Source organism: Anabrus simplex, chromosome 3 (genome assembly GCF_040414725.1).
Source record: "Anabrus simplex isolate iqAnaSimp1 chromosome 3, ASM4041472v1, whole genome shotgun sequence".
In the NCBI taxonomy this organism is placed as follows: Eukaryota; Metazoa; Arthropoda; class Insecta; order Orthoptera; family Tettigoniidae; genus Anabrus; species Anabrus simplex.
In genome coordinates this window covers 254413802-254428570 of record NC_090267.1, presented here as the reverse complement: position 1 = coordinate 254428570, position 14769 = coordinate 254413802, and positions in this window count along the sequence as shown.

The following is a 14769-nucleotide window of genomic DNA, read 5'->3' as shown; positions in this document are numbered from 1 at the left end:
TTAAGGCCAAGGCCGCTTCCTTCCCTCTTTCCTTTCTATCCCTTCCAATCTTCACATCCCCTAAAAAGTCCATTGTTCAGCATAGCAGATGAGGCCACCTGGGTGAGGTACTGGTCCTTCTCTCCAGGTGTAATCCTCGGCCCAAAGTCTCACGCTCCAGGACCCTGCCCTTGAGGCGGTAGTGTTGGGATCCCTTACTGAAACCGAGGGAAAAACCAACCCTGGAGGGCAAACGGATTAAGAAAGGAAGAAAGCCATAATTGGTGTGGAATGGATCTAGTCAATACGGCGGTAATGCGTCTCATTTCACTACGAGAACGTGTATTCAATTCCCCTTAAGAAAAAATTCAAAATGAAGAGATTTGTTCAAGTTACAATTACGCATCTGGATAAGCACTTGGCGGTAAAGGATTACTGGGATAATATTGATTATGATGATGATTATGATGATAACGACAATAATAGTAGTATTTCTTCTGTATAAGGTTGATGTAGCCAAGGCAGTGAGGTGCTTTTTGTTATTTCAGAATACGTATATTCGATTCACCACCATGAAGTCGAAGAATTTAGTAATTGCGCTTTCACTTCTCGAGGGGCATATGGCGTGTGAAAAATGTGGTAGTAATAGTACTTTTTGTTACTGTTTCAAATAAGTGCCTTTAGAATTTCGCGAAGTACTCTGAGGCATTTTTACTTTCCTTTGTGCTCATATTTATTTCATTATTTTGCTGCTAGATTCTTTTCTTTCTTTTGTCCATGTTGTTCCGGTAATTTTGTTTGCATTTTCCCCTTGCTCACCTGATCATTTATTTAAATTGCGTTTAAGATATCCTTATTTCGAATGACTTCTTTTCTGATTTCTCCCAATTTAACGTCTTATTTTGTTTATTATTCGTTCCGGTGGTCAGTTTTTTATTTTCTTTACGTCGCACCGACACAGATAGGTCTTTTGGTGACTATGGGATAGAAATGGCTTAGAAGTGGGAAGGAAGCGGCCTTGGCCTTAATTGAGGTACAGTGCCAGCATTTGCCTGATGTGAAAATGGGAAACTACGGGAAAATCTCAGGACTGCCGACATTGAGGTTCGAAGCCACTATCTCCCGATTCCAAGCTCACAGTTGCGCAACCCTAACCGTACGCCACTTTCTCGGTGCTTGTCGGTTTAATAATTACTGTCTGGGCTTTATTTCTGCTTTCACAGAATCCTTCCATTTGAATTGTGAGGCTGTCGAGGCTTATTCTTCGATTATGCCCGTAAAATTTTGATCCCATGTTCTCTACTGGCACTGAGAGTGCCTGCGTATTGTTCGGTTTCCTGTTTATTTCTGAGTTGCGTTTGAGTATCGGGCATGCAATTTTTCTTAAGATTTTGTGGTTTTCTTTATGTCTTCGATGACTAGTTTGTTGTCTAAAATTACAGTTTTCAAATCCAATACAGCGTAAATATTAAGGGTACCTATACGAAATGTATTTCGTTCAATGACCGCATTTTTATGCCTTAGTATAGTGTATATATTTACATTCTAGATATTTTGGTTGAGTCGACATGCTGTTTCCATTCTTTGCTCCCAGATTACCGGTGGTTTTATTTCGACGCCGTTTCCTTGAAAGGTTTACGAAGGTATTTAAATTCTTGGGTTCGTTTGGTTTTATAGTATTTTATTTCCTTGTACTGTGCTGCTGCTTTATTACGGGTAATGTATTGTGTTCTTTTGAATGACACCTAGAGACAGACACCGCTGTTTCTTTTAAGAATTCAACCTGTTCTTGGAATTTTGTGATTTCGCGAGTTAAGGTTGCTAGGTCATCTACAAATGCTACTCAGACTACCTCTAAATCTCAAAAGTCTTACGTGAATAATTGATCAAGTTTGAGGAAAATATTTCTTTTGTGGGATTCTTGCATTCCTTATTATTTGAGGATACCACTGAAAATACCTAAGACAATAATGCATTCGCTCATGCAGGGTAAAAGATATACAGGAAGACCAAGACGACGATGGTTGACTCAGTTTTTAATGATTTGAAGATAAGAGGTATTAAACTAAGCGTGGCCGTAAGGACAGTTATAGGATTGTGGGGACAATAAGTAAATTCACAGAGGCTTGCAGACTAAACGCTGTCTATAACGAATATACTGTACATGTAAGTGAAACTTTGTGGAGACAGTTTATCTCCTTGTTGTACACCTATACTGTAGGGATACTGAGAATTCTCCCATGAATTTTGCTTCCAATTTTCGGTTTTGTTAACGAAGGTGTTTTAAGGCCAGCACTTTGTTCTTTCAGTATATATTAATAATATTTATTCTTATGTGCCTAAAATAAAAATTACATTTGATAATGCACGAATGTACCATATCCGCTATGAATTAAGAACAAAGAAGTTCTTTCAGTTATTTTGTCTGTAGACTTGGCGAATGAAAGGTTGAGTTGGTAGAGACTACACTGCATTCGTACAGTAAAACAAAGCCCTTGACTGAACACAACAGAGAGGATTACACAGGAAAAGAATAGCGTGCATACAGAGCGGGGAAGAATAGAGTATAAAAGTAAATACCGTTGAATTACAAAGGATACTAACTTACATTGTTATCATCATGAGTTTATTAAAACACGCTCATAAATTAGATATTCTTCTCCCTGGTATTTTCCCCAGATTCGTGGAGTAATCACCTATCCATTTCGTTAAACTATTACGATTGGTTGCCCTTCCTAACGCCAAACCTATGCAAAGGGATGTGTTCACTATTGCGTGTTTCTGTTGCCGTTAATACTGTGATGTTTAGTTTGTAGATGAAGATGTAATTTGAGACTAACAAAAATACTCCGTCCTCGAGCCATACTAATTAACGATACACAGTTAAAATCCCCTACCCGGACGCGAATCGAACTTGGACCCTCTAAACCAAATGCCACTTCGCTGGCCATTCAGCCTAGGAACCGAAGTATAAGAAAAATACATACATACATACATACATACATACATACATACATACATACATACATACATACATACATTCATACTATAGCCGACCACCTGTCCTAAATTATGCCTGGCTAAGCTCATCGGTTCAGGGTGCGGAGCGTCCATATTGGGCTCCCAAAACCAGCCACGTTATCTTAATGGAAACGGACAGGGATATGAGAACACAAATATGAATGAGAACTATTCGTCGTACTGTCTTAAATGGATACCACAAGAAATACATTTCATAATTAATCCGTATTGCTAGCGTCAACAAGGTAGAAGGTCCTAATAATTGAGTGACTCCAACTTTACAGTACAGTACAATGTTATTCCTTTTATTTTATTTTAAAAAGGGACATGTTTCGCGTCTTCCTTGTGAGATATCTTCAGTCTAAGAAAATAATCACATGCTATTCTAAATAACTCTAAAAACTGACTTATCCTTAAAGTGTTTAAGGGTCAAGATGACTCAGTCTGTCATATTTAAACACTGTTTTAAAAACAGTCCACGTTGTTAAAAAAGTCATAAGACCAAATTACTAAGTGATGGAAGTTATACTGAGTTTTATTACTCAAAATAAAAATTAATGTGATGATCACAGTGTTCTAAAATCGGAATTAAATCTTGAATTAGGAGGATGTCATCTCAAGTTAGAAGCTTGAGTATGTATGTGTCTGATTGAACAGGGCTTATTTTTCTAGGTGGAATTACTCAATATGCTGGTTATGTAGCCGGATAATTCGTGCGATCCGTATATTATTGTTATATAAAAGGTTTTCTCCACCCTGTTTATCTCTCTCTTGTTTGGCCGGCTCGTGTGTGTTTCTGTGTTGCGATGATCCGATAAGTGATGAGGCAACAGCTTTTGAACTCGGCACTTATGCCGCTTTTCTAATTGCAGGTCCTTCTTCACTATGGTTTAAACTTTTGAAACAGACATCCCCAACTTATGCGTGATAGTCCTTTGGAGGGCAGAGTTACCACTTGAGGGCCTTCACTTTCCTCAGCACGTGTTGTGTACGGCTCGTGGCTGGTCGTGGACTTGCCTGTTTTTTCCCCCCTGGAATTAAGCCCAGTCGGTCTTTGCCTTTTTCTTCAGTACAGCACTGATTCCGTTCTTCCATATCAATAAATCGCACTTTTTTCCACGTTCGTTGGAGTGCAGAATATGTAAGGGTCAATCCGCTTCGGCCCCGTTACAGCTAATATCACGAAACTCTACACACACGTTCTCAGTACAGAAGTAAATCATCAGTCCCCATTTTGTCGTGCTCAAGATAACAGCGCCACCAGCGGCCTTCAAACTCATCACCAGAGATCCCGAGCGACCTTCCGTACAACACTGAAAATAACACTGAATTTACCTCCATGGTGGCGACCTGGACAACACAGACGGGTCAGAATCTACAAACGTGAAACAACGCACGCTGCTGCATCCCTTAGCGACCGAAATGATCTCAACAAACACAATAACAAGGCACAAGATTTACTGAAAATCAAAATTAACACAGAATGAAAGACGCGTACCTGAAAACAAACATACACATGGAAATACACTCGTCTTAATATAGCGCACACGAGGCTCGAACCCCTGTTAACTCAGGTCCTTTAGTGGTAGGCGACTTCGTCCCCCGGAAATGAATGGGTAGGCACCAGCATTCCTCATGGCGCGAACGTTACTCCAGCTAGTTTGATACAACTCTCAATTACTCAATACGTCTGCATAGTTTGCTGGTAAAAACCTGTAATTATAAATTGGTAAGCGGATCTGTCAGTCGTCCAACACAGACTTTTTTTTTTTTGCTAGTTGCTTTACGTCGCGCCGACACAGATAGGTCTTATGGCGAGGATGGGACAGGAAAGGCCTAGGAATGGGAAGGAAGCGGCCGTGGCCTTAATTAAGGTACAGCCCCAGCATTTGCCTGGTGTGAAAATGGGAATCCACGGAAAACCATCTTCAGGGCTGCCGACAGTGGGGTTCGAACCCACTATCTCCCGGATGCATATAATTTTATTGACCCACTCAAGACGATAATACATTTCCCTTTCAAAGCGGTCATAAATTTACACGCTGTAGTCACGTCTGTGGTTCACTCACTCAGACGCTATATTTCATTAACGGGCCGTCCATCATCACTTTCAATAAGATCATCGACTTCCTTTGTTCAGTTCTCAGCATTTATCCTATAAACCCTCGTTCGATTCCAGAGTAGGGCCGCAAACCATACAGCCGTTGCTTTTCTCAAAGACCCTCACTACTCAACGCTGGGAAATATATTCCGTCAGCAACTGCTTGCCCCAGCTGTAATCTCATGCACTACGGAAAATACCAAATACATGCATATCCTGACTTTACATTACTGCCTCCTAGGCTCTGAATACCCCGGTTCAAATCTTTACGAGGGCGTTATCATCCCCTCGCATCTGATGACTTTATGTTTACGCGCAACTGCTTTTAAATACAGAAAATTAAACGTGATTATGAATCACTGTACGTACAACCCTAAATAACTATTTCCACGTAAGACATTCCTCAAACCAAGGAACAAAGCTATGCACAAAAGAGAATGCATTCCGATCCCTTACAAATTAAGGTACACCTTAAAGGACTCGCCACCGGGCGAGTTGGCCGTGCGCGTAGAGGCGCGCGGCTGTGGGCTTGCATCCGGGAGATAACAGGTTCGAATCCCGCTATCGGAAGCCCTGAAGATGGTTTTCCGTGGTTTCCTATTTTCACACCAGGCAAATGCTGGGGCTGTACCTTAATTAAGGCCACGGCCGCTTCCTTCCAACTCCTAGGCCTTTCCTATCCGATCGTCGCCATAAGACCTATCTGTGTCGGTGCGACGTAAAGCCCCTAGCAAAAAAAAAAAAGGACCCCCCTTAAACGGCATTAATAATAATTTCGTGTGGCTATTTCTAACCGAGTGCAGCCCTTGTAATGCAGACCCTCCGATGAGGGTGGGCGTCATCTGGTATGTGAAGGTAACTGCGTGTTATTTTGATGGAGGGTACTGTTATGTGTGGTGTGCGAGTTGCAGGAATGTTGGAGACAGCACAAACACCCAGCCCCCGGACCACTGGAATTAACGAATGAAGGTTAAAATCCCCGACTCGGTCGGAAATCTAACCCGAGACCCTCTGAACTGAAGCCCGGTACGCTGACCATTCAGCCAACCAGTCGGACAACGGCATTAATGAATAATAGTATCTACATATTAAAAATGGAATACGCGTTGGCTGAACGGTTAGCGTACTGGCCTTCGGATCAGAGGGTCCCGGGTCCGATTCCCGGCCGGGTCGGGGATTTTAACCTTCATTGGTTAATTCCAATGGCACGGGGCCTGGGTGTATGTGTAGTCTTCATCATCATTTCAACCCCATCATGACGCGCAGGTCGCCTACGGGAGTCAAATAGAAAGACCTGCACCTGGCGAGCCAAACCCGTCCTGGGATATCCCGGCACTAAAAGCCATACATTTCATTCATTCATTCAAAAATGGAATGCGAAATATTACTCCCCCATATTATATTGATCGAATTATCTGTTTTGCATCTCGTGCGTCAATTCAGCTCCTCTAAGCTGCCCATGGAAATTTAGCTCGCCATCGAGCTAACGGTGGCGATAGAAATGGTACTTCTTTCCATCCGCGCATTGTTGATCATAACATAGTGCCGTCTACTTGGGGTCAGTGATGTAGCGATGCGGTCCTTTGTAGTTGTGCACATAAACGGATTAATTATCGTACTTCGAAACTCATTCTGTGCTTTCAGGAGTGATTTATTGGTTCACGTCACAGGATATCGCGATCTGAATCCGGAACCTTGATCGTTCCCGATAAAGAAAATTTAGTTCGTTTCGTACAGACTGTAATGATTGCTAGCTAATACAGTCACTCCTGATGTTACTTAAGTACAGTAACTGATACGAGAAATTAGTCCGTTCCCCTAATATTATTGATTACTGCTATCCCTGCTGATATCCCTTATCTTAATTTCAGTCTACATTACTCAGACACATTGACAAACTGTTCGTTTGTTAAGTTACATCTGACAGCGATGTAGTCTGACGTGTGCGCGATGACTCGTAACATTCAAAAAAGGTTTCTGTGGCCTCGGTTCTCCTGTATTTAGAGAATTGCCCCTTCTACCATTCCCATGCGCATCCCCGGCAAAAATTGATATGCCTTCGACTTTATTCGTTAGTAACCATCTGAACCAGGAACTGCCAGAGAAAAGCATCGGACGAGGAGGCCCTGTTTCATGGCCCGCCAGAACACCGGATTTAACGCCATTTGACTTCTTCTTGTCGGGGCATTTGAAGAACGCCGTGTACACTCATCATCATCATCATCATCATCATCTGTTTACCCTCCAGGTTCGGTTTTTTCCTCGGACTCAGCGAGGGATCCCACCTCTACCGCCTCAAAGGCAGTGTCCTGGAGCTTCAGACTCTTGGTCGGGGATACAAAAGGGGAGAATGACCAGTACCTCGCCCAGGCGGCCTCACCTGCTATGCTGAACAGGGGCCTTGTAGATGGATGGGAAGAGTGGAAGGGATACGCAAGGAAGAGGGAAGGAAGCGGCCGTGGCCTTAAGTTAGGTACTGTACCATTACGTTACATTTGCGGCCGTAAATGTCATGGAAACAGTACAATAGCTTCAGGCAATGTGCAAATGCACAGAGTAGAGATATAGTAAATCGATATCGACCGGTCGCAAAGAAAAGAGTCTCAAGATTAAATAATGATGGACCATAAAAAATTTTGAATGGAACCGATTCTTGACTACCTTGAGAAAAGTTACGAGTTGAAGAGGATCAGCACAACCTACTGAAGGAGAAGAAAGAGATTAGCGCAACATTAAATATTAAAGTAATAGTATACAGACATCGTTGAAGACTTTAACTGCAGATATCGTCAGAAAAAACAAAGATTTGAAGAAGAATATTTATTATTGCAACAGCTAAATACAGAAGCAAAAAGAGACTACAGCCGAGTCGAATATTGCCGAAATCAATATTATAGCGGACAATTTATGCGAAGGAAGACATAATTTATTATTTCCAAGTGGGAAACAATATCTGTTTAGGCTAAAGAATTAACGAAAAATAGGCCGAGTTAAAGAAATTATCAAATTAAGAAAGATATTTACGACCAATACGAGAGTTACAAGGCAATTAATACGTATTGAATAACCTACTATTCACCAGTGAAATATGCATTCTACAATGTATTTGCTGTTTTGTCATTTCATGAGAACTGGTGACAAGATGGAGTCAGCCTAAACAGATGGATTGATCGCTCAAGATGAAAATGGCTCAAGCCAAGATTCCCAGCCGGAGCCGCAGATGACGTAATCTTTGGACTGCAAGGGCTGCCTGTTCCAAGATGTCCTAGGCCAGGAGAAATCCAGCAGCAAAATCCCGTTACGAGATAAGTATTATGAGTTGCATCGTATTGAATTTGAAATTAGTTGATGAAAAATATTTCGTATGAGTGCAGGAGTGCTAAAAGTAAGAGATTTAGTGCCAATGAACGGATACTAGAGTATAAATGCCAATTATTAACCGATGATATATGCAATTTTCTGCAGTATAATTATGGTGCTTATGAGATAATTTTAGGTTAATGGAAACAAGATCAGATTGAGCACATATGCATGTGTAGTGCTAATCTTTACGAGCAGACCGTGAAACGTTAAACCAGATGTGGTTATAGAAAATGCATATGAGATACGAGACGTAACCTAATATTTGAGGTCAATATGAGTTGCAGACATGGCCAGTACGATAATTGTATTGTAAGGAAATGTTGAAATATTACGGAGTTGCAGTGTGTGAAAGAATATTCAGGCTATTAAGTGTTTCTACCGTAACACAAAGGTTATTTAAATGGAGTTAAATGAATATGTTTTTTTTTAAATATGGAGGTATATAAAGGAAATGGAATAATTGTATGGCAAGATGTTGTTAGTATGAGGAGATACGTTTTCTGTTCGTCGCATGAGTAAGGGATAGCTGATTGAATTGCGAGTTCCTGTGTTACATATAATATTTATATTAGAATTAGCACTGCAAGTGAAGGATTTAGGCCATGTTAAGTTGAGTGTATGACTTGAGCCAAACGTAATATGTTTCGTAGTGACTTTCAAGCTGAAGGTATTGATAGGTTACTTGTTTATTATACGTTACGTAATATAAATATACAAGAATAAAATGGAGTCTCGCATATATATATATATATTTGAAGTGCAGCGCGTCAACGCTAATATGAAGAACGGTTTTCTTTGACAAAATCTTGGCACAGCGAAGAGATATTTTAGAATATAAGTAAATACATTGGCATATGATTAGGAATTCGTGGCACGATTTTCGCACGTTAGATTGATTTACTATTATATCTATGGCACTCTGTAGTAAGGGTGTTTGGTTTATTATGTACATATGATGGTGTACAGTTTTAATTTAATTTTAGCTATGATTGGAATGTTAATAATTGTGTTGGTGTTTTTGAACCCAGATTTAAACAACGTAATACTTATCTCGTGACGTGATGAGTCAGAAGTGAGAATCCAAAGAAGTATCCAAATAAATTCAGACAAATAGACCAAAAGGAAAGATGAAAACCCAAATGATGCCCCAAAGACAGTCCCAAACAGTAATAACAGGAAGATATTCCACTCCCCCATGATAAATAAAGTTTTTGGTCCCTACCTTTCCCCATAAATCAACTTAAATACTGAAAATATGAAATATTATTGAAGGTTAAAGTAAATGTAAACAAAATAATGGTAATTTAAAGATTTTAAACTATGTTTATCTCAGAAGTCAAGAATTTAAGAATAATTTTTGTGATTTCGTACGACTTTCTTTTCTTTATTGCCGATAGATGCATTGATATTCCAATTTATACTATATTAGCATGCTAATAAACTAGATATAGTATTACTATTGCGTTTCTATTCTTAAAGTAACTTATAATACGTAGTAATAAGATAATATATTCTCCGAAGACCTTAAAAAGTAGTTAGTGGGACGTAAAACAAATAACATTATTTATTATTAAGATAATATATGGATCAATTGAATTTGTTTATGCCGAATACTAAGCGTTGATCAGGCAATTACCTAAATGTAAGGGAACTGAATGACTGATTGAACATATAGCTACTCTTCAACGGAACCTACGACTTGTCTAGAGTACATGGGAATATAATGGAAGTAATTTACCCTGAGAAACGAAAATGGACCATATTGTTAATGCTCGTGTTCATACATGATATCCCCATTTTCATGTAAATTATCCATAAATGATATAATACAGAGTCTAGGTATGATTCTTGACCCTATGTTGTGAATTTCGTAGCCGGAGCAATGTTTAAACAGGTGTATATTTAATTAATGCTCCAACGCGGCGCAATAGAGTAAGTCACCGCGGGAACATTAATAAACCAAACGGTGCAGTACCATCCCGGCATTCGCCTGGAGGAGAAGTGGGAAACCACGGAAAACCACTTCCAGGATGGCTGAGGTGGGAATCGAACCCACATCTACTCAGTTGACCTCCCGAGGCTGAGTGGACCCCGTTCCAGCCCTCGTACCACTTTTCAAATTTCGTGGCAGAGCCGGGAATCGAACCCGGGCGTCCGGGGGTGGCAGCTAATCACGCTAACCACTACACCACAGAGGCAGACCGTTTACATTCAACCGCCGGAAAACCAGCTCCGGCAACACATCACGGACGCCTGCCGAGCAATTGCACCTGAAATGCTTCAGCGCGCAAGACGATCGATTGGACACCGGGCCCGAATGGGCATAAACAAGTATGGACATCATATCAAGCATTTAACTGATATTTCAAAAATATGGAATCGTTCACACACGCACACACACACACACACACACACACAAACCCGACCGACACGAACATCTCAACTAACACATAACCACTTAGAGGATGTATTAGGGTTACTGCTGTCACAAAATCAACTTAGTGTTTCCGCGGCTTGTCAGGTTCGTATGATCTAGAAGGCATACGCATGCCTTACGAGTATAATATTACGGCGTCCGCCTCTCTGGTGTAGTGGTTCGTGTGATTAACTGCCACCCTCGGAGGCCCGCGTTCAATTTCCGGCTCTGCCACGAAATTTCAAAAAGTGATACGAGGGCTGGAACGGAATTCACTCAGACTCTGGAGGTCAAATGAGTAGAGGTGGGTTCGATTCATACCTCAGCTATCCTCGAAGTGGTTTTCCGTGGTTTCCCGCTTCTCCTCCAGGCAAATGCCGGGATGGTACCTAACTTAAGGCCACGGCCGCTTCCTTCCCTCTTCCTTGCCTGTCCCATCCAATCTTCCCATCCCTCCACAAGGCCCCTATTCAGCATAGAAGGTGAGGCCGCCTGGGCGAGGTACTGGTCATTCTCTCCAGTTGTATTCTCCGACTCAGTGTCTCACGCTCAAGGACACTGCCTTTGAGGCGGTAGAGATGGGGATCCCTAATTAAATCGGAGGGAAAATCCAACCCTGGAGGGTGAACAGTTTAAGAGCAGAGCCGGGAATCGAACCCAGGCCTCCGGGGGTGGCAGCTAATCACACTAACCACTACATCACAGAGGCGGACGAACAAATCACTTTCTTTGCAAATTATAACACATATTGAAGTATTGCTTTTAACAAGCTGTAATTTTACACTTGAAAATATTCTGCATCTCACAGGTGAATTAGTTGGTCTTTTGCACTCGATTACCTTCAAACAAAAAAATTCCGGGGGCCATTGAAAGATTGAAACAATCACATCTGCCATAATACAGAAATGTACCTCGAATTCCTACCCACTAAAATTTTAATATGAAGGAAGGTAACTCTATTCATATGCACCATGTAGAAAGAGTTACGGGGAATATTTCAAGGCACAAAATACTTTTTTTTTTTTAAATCGAATATTACTCAAACTGAACTCATGGCCATCCTTAGTAACATGAGCAATGTACTGCCCCGCGGTGTAGGGGGCAACGCTTCCGACTGTTACGCGGCGGTGCGGTGTTCGATTCCCGGCCAGGTCAGTGGCTTTTAAATGTTAATGATTAATATCCCTGGCCTGGGGACTCGGTGTTTGTGTCGTCCTTAACGTTCATTTCCTCACATTTTACATTTTACATTTCCGCCATTTACAAAATACACGCAGGTTCCTCACATATGGTGCAAGTAGGGGCTAAAGATCTTTCTAGGTCGACGCCTCGAACAAACAGCATTTAAAAACATCAAGAATACAACAAAATAAGGGTATTTTTATTTTTTTGTATATTTATTAGTCCGCGTCTGTGGTGTAGTGGTTAGTGTGATTAGCTGCCACCCCCGGAGGCCTGGGTTCGATTCCCAGCTCTGCCACGAATTTCGTGAAGTGGTACGAGGGCTAGAGCGGGGTACACTCAGCATCGGGAGGTCAACTGAGTAGAGGTGGGTTCGATTCCTACCTCAGCCATCCTGGAAGTGTTTTTCCGTGGTTTCCCACTTCTCGAAGCAAGTGCCGGGATGGTACCTAACTTAAGGCCATTGCCTCTTCCTTCCCTCCTCCTTGTCTATCCCTTCCAATCTTCCCATCCCCCCGCAAGGCCCCTGTTCAGCACAGCAGGTAAGGCGGCCTGGGCGAGGTACTGGTCATCCTCCCCAGTTGTATCTCTCGACCCGATGTCTGAAGCTCCAGGACACTGCCCTTGAGGCGGTGGAGGTGGGATCCCTCGCTGAGTCTGAGGGAAAAGCCGACCCTGGAGGGTAAGCATATTAAGAAGGAAAGAAGGAAAGAAAGAAAGAAAGAAAGAAAGAAAGAAAGAAAGAAAGAAAGAAAGAAAGAAAGAAATTATATTTATTAAGCTGTCGTTGATCAAGTGAGTGAATTTTTTGTCATATGCTTTTTGTATACAGAAAATGAATTAATTCGCAAAATCATCAATAGTACTCGTTGGAATTTCAAAGATATTTTAGCTTTTTATGCACCTATATGCAATAATTGAAATTTGAAAATGATCCATTTAGTAATTACGAAAGTATAAAATTATTACATAAGCCACCTGCATTCAACATTTATCACAACTGCCATCACAAGCTTCTGTTTTTAAGTATGAATATGTAAAAACATAAACCTCCCATTAATATTACTGGGAATACATATAGTGTGTACAATAACTATTATTGTGAGCAAAACAAGGAGACAACCCGCGAATCTATGGGAAGGATCGCATACGCGGTATTACTTTATCCTCACAATTCCGCCATAACTTTATAACAAGAGATGCACTTCCTACCAAAGCCCGTGGATTGACGACGGACTTGCTTTACGTGTTACAGTGTCAGAATACTTCTCGACAGGACGAACTTCCCGTAACTTAGTTTCACTGTTTTAGCAGTGCTTTTCTCGTGCACTTTATTGCTGTCTTATTTCATCCAGCGTTTTCTGTAATACGTCTAGCTGAATACCAAAGAGACATATGTAATAACGGCGTGGAGGACGGACTAGGATATAAATCTGTGACACTAATTTCTTCAATGGTAAGAAATGTATTGGCAGAGAAATGATCGATGATACATTTTGAGAGACGGAAAATTTAATTTATAATGTATTTATTCAGAACTACAATGGAAGGAGTTCGACATGATGACTATTTATTGTAAACTGCGTTTCAGACCTGGTACTTCGATATACTTATGTGGATAAAATTGCTGCGCAACATATTTGATGAGATTTAGATTGACACCCTCATGACCGAAACTAGTAGATAAGTTATATTTTTGGGGCCGATGACCTCGATGTTAGGCCCCTTAAAACAACAAGCATCATCATCATCATCAGTTATATCTTTAGACTGATAACATATTTATATTTTATTGTCTACATATATTATTTGATATTTACAGGATTACATTTCTTACAAAAAGCAACATTTCACAATTGGAACAAAAATGACGCGCATACTTACGGCAAGATGACGCAAGAAAATGAAGAATCCTAATCCGAAGTCGCGGAATAAAATCGTAACTTTCCCTTACAGCAAATGGCTGCAACTTTATAGAAAACACCCGAAAATTAACATATTGTTAATAATAATAATACTGATAAAAGGAATATATATAATGAGTATCTTGTTATTTAGTGAGGCCGATGACCTAGATGTTAGGCCCCTTTAAACAACAATCATCATTATCATCAAGTTATTTAGTGAGTTAGAGAGCAGAAATTCAAGTCACTGGAAGGAAAGCAGAATGATATTGGATGTATCGTACGTTAAAGTCGATTGAAAGTTAAGGATACCAATCCATAATTAAGGGCTATTTCGTATGAAATACAAGCATAAATAATATAAATAGTATTAGTTCAATTGGGAGTGTATCATTTAAGGCCAGTGTGGATAAATAACTGTGGAACATTACCAAAGTGTCCAGAACTTGTTTCAATAGCAATATTTTTTTATTTTTTTTTTGCTATGGGCTTTACGTCGCACCGACACAGATAGGTCTTATGGCGACGATGGGATAGGAAAGGCCTAGGAGTTGGAAGGAAGCGGCCGTGGCCTTAATTAAGGTACAGCCCCAGCATTTGCCTGGTGTGAAAATGGGAAACCACGGAAAACCATTTTCAGGGCTGCCGATAGTGGGATTCGAACCTACTATCTCCCGGATGCAAGCTCACAGCCGCGCGCCTCTACGCGCACGGCCAACTCGCCCGGTACAATAATTTTTAGACCCATGTTGAATGAAAATGTTTAAAATGTTTTAAAGATGACGTATCCGATAGGTTACAAG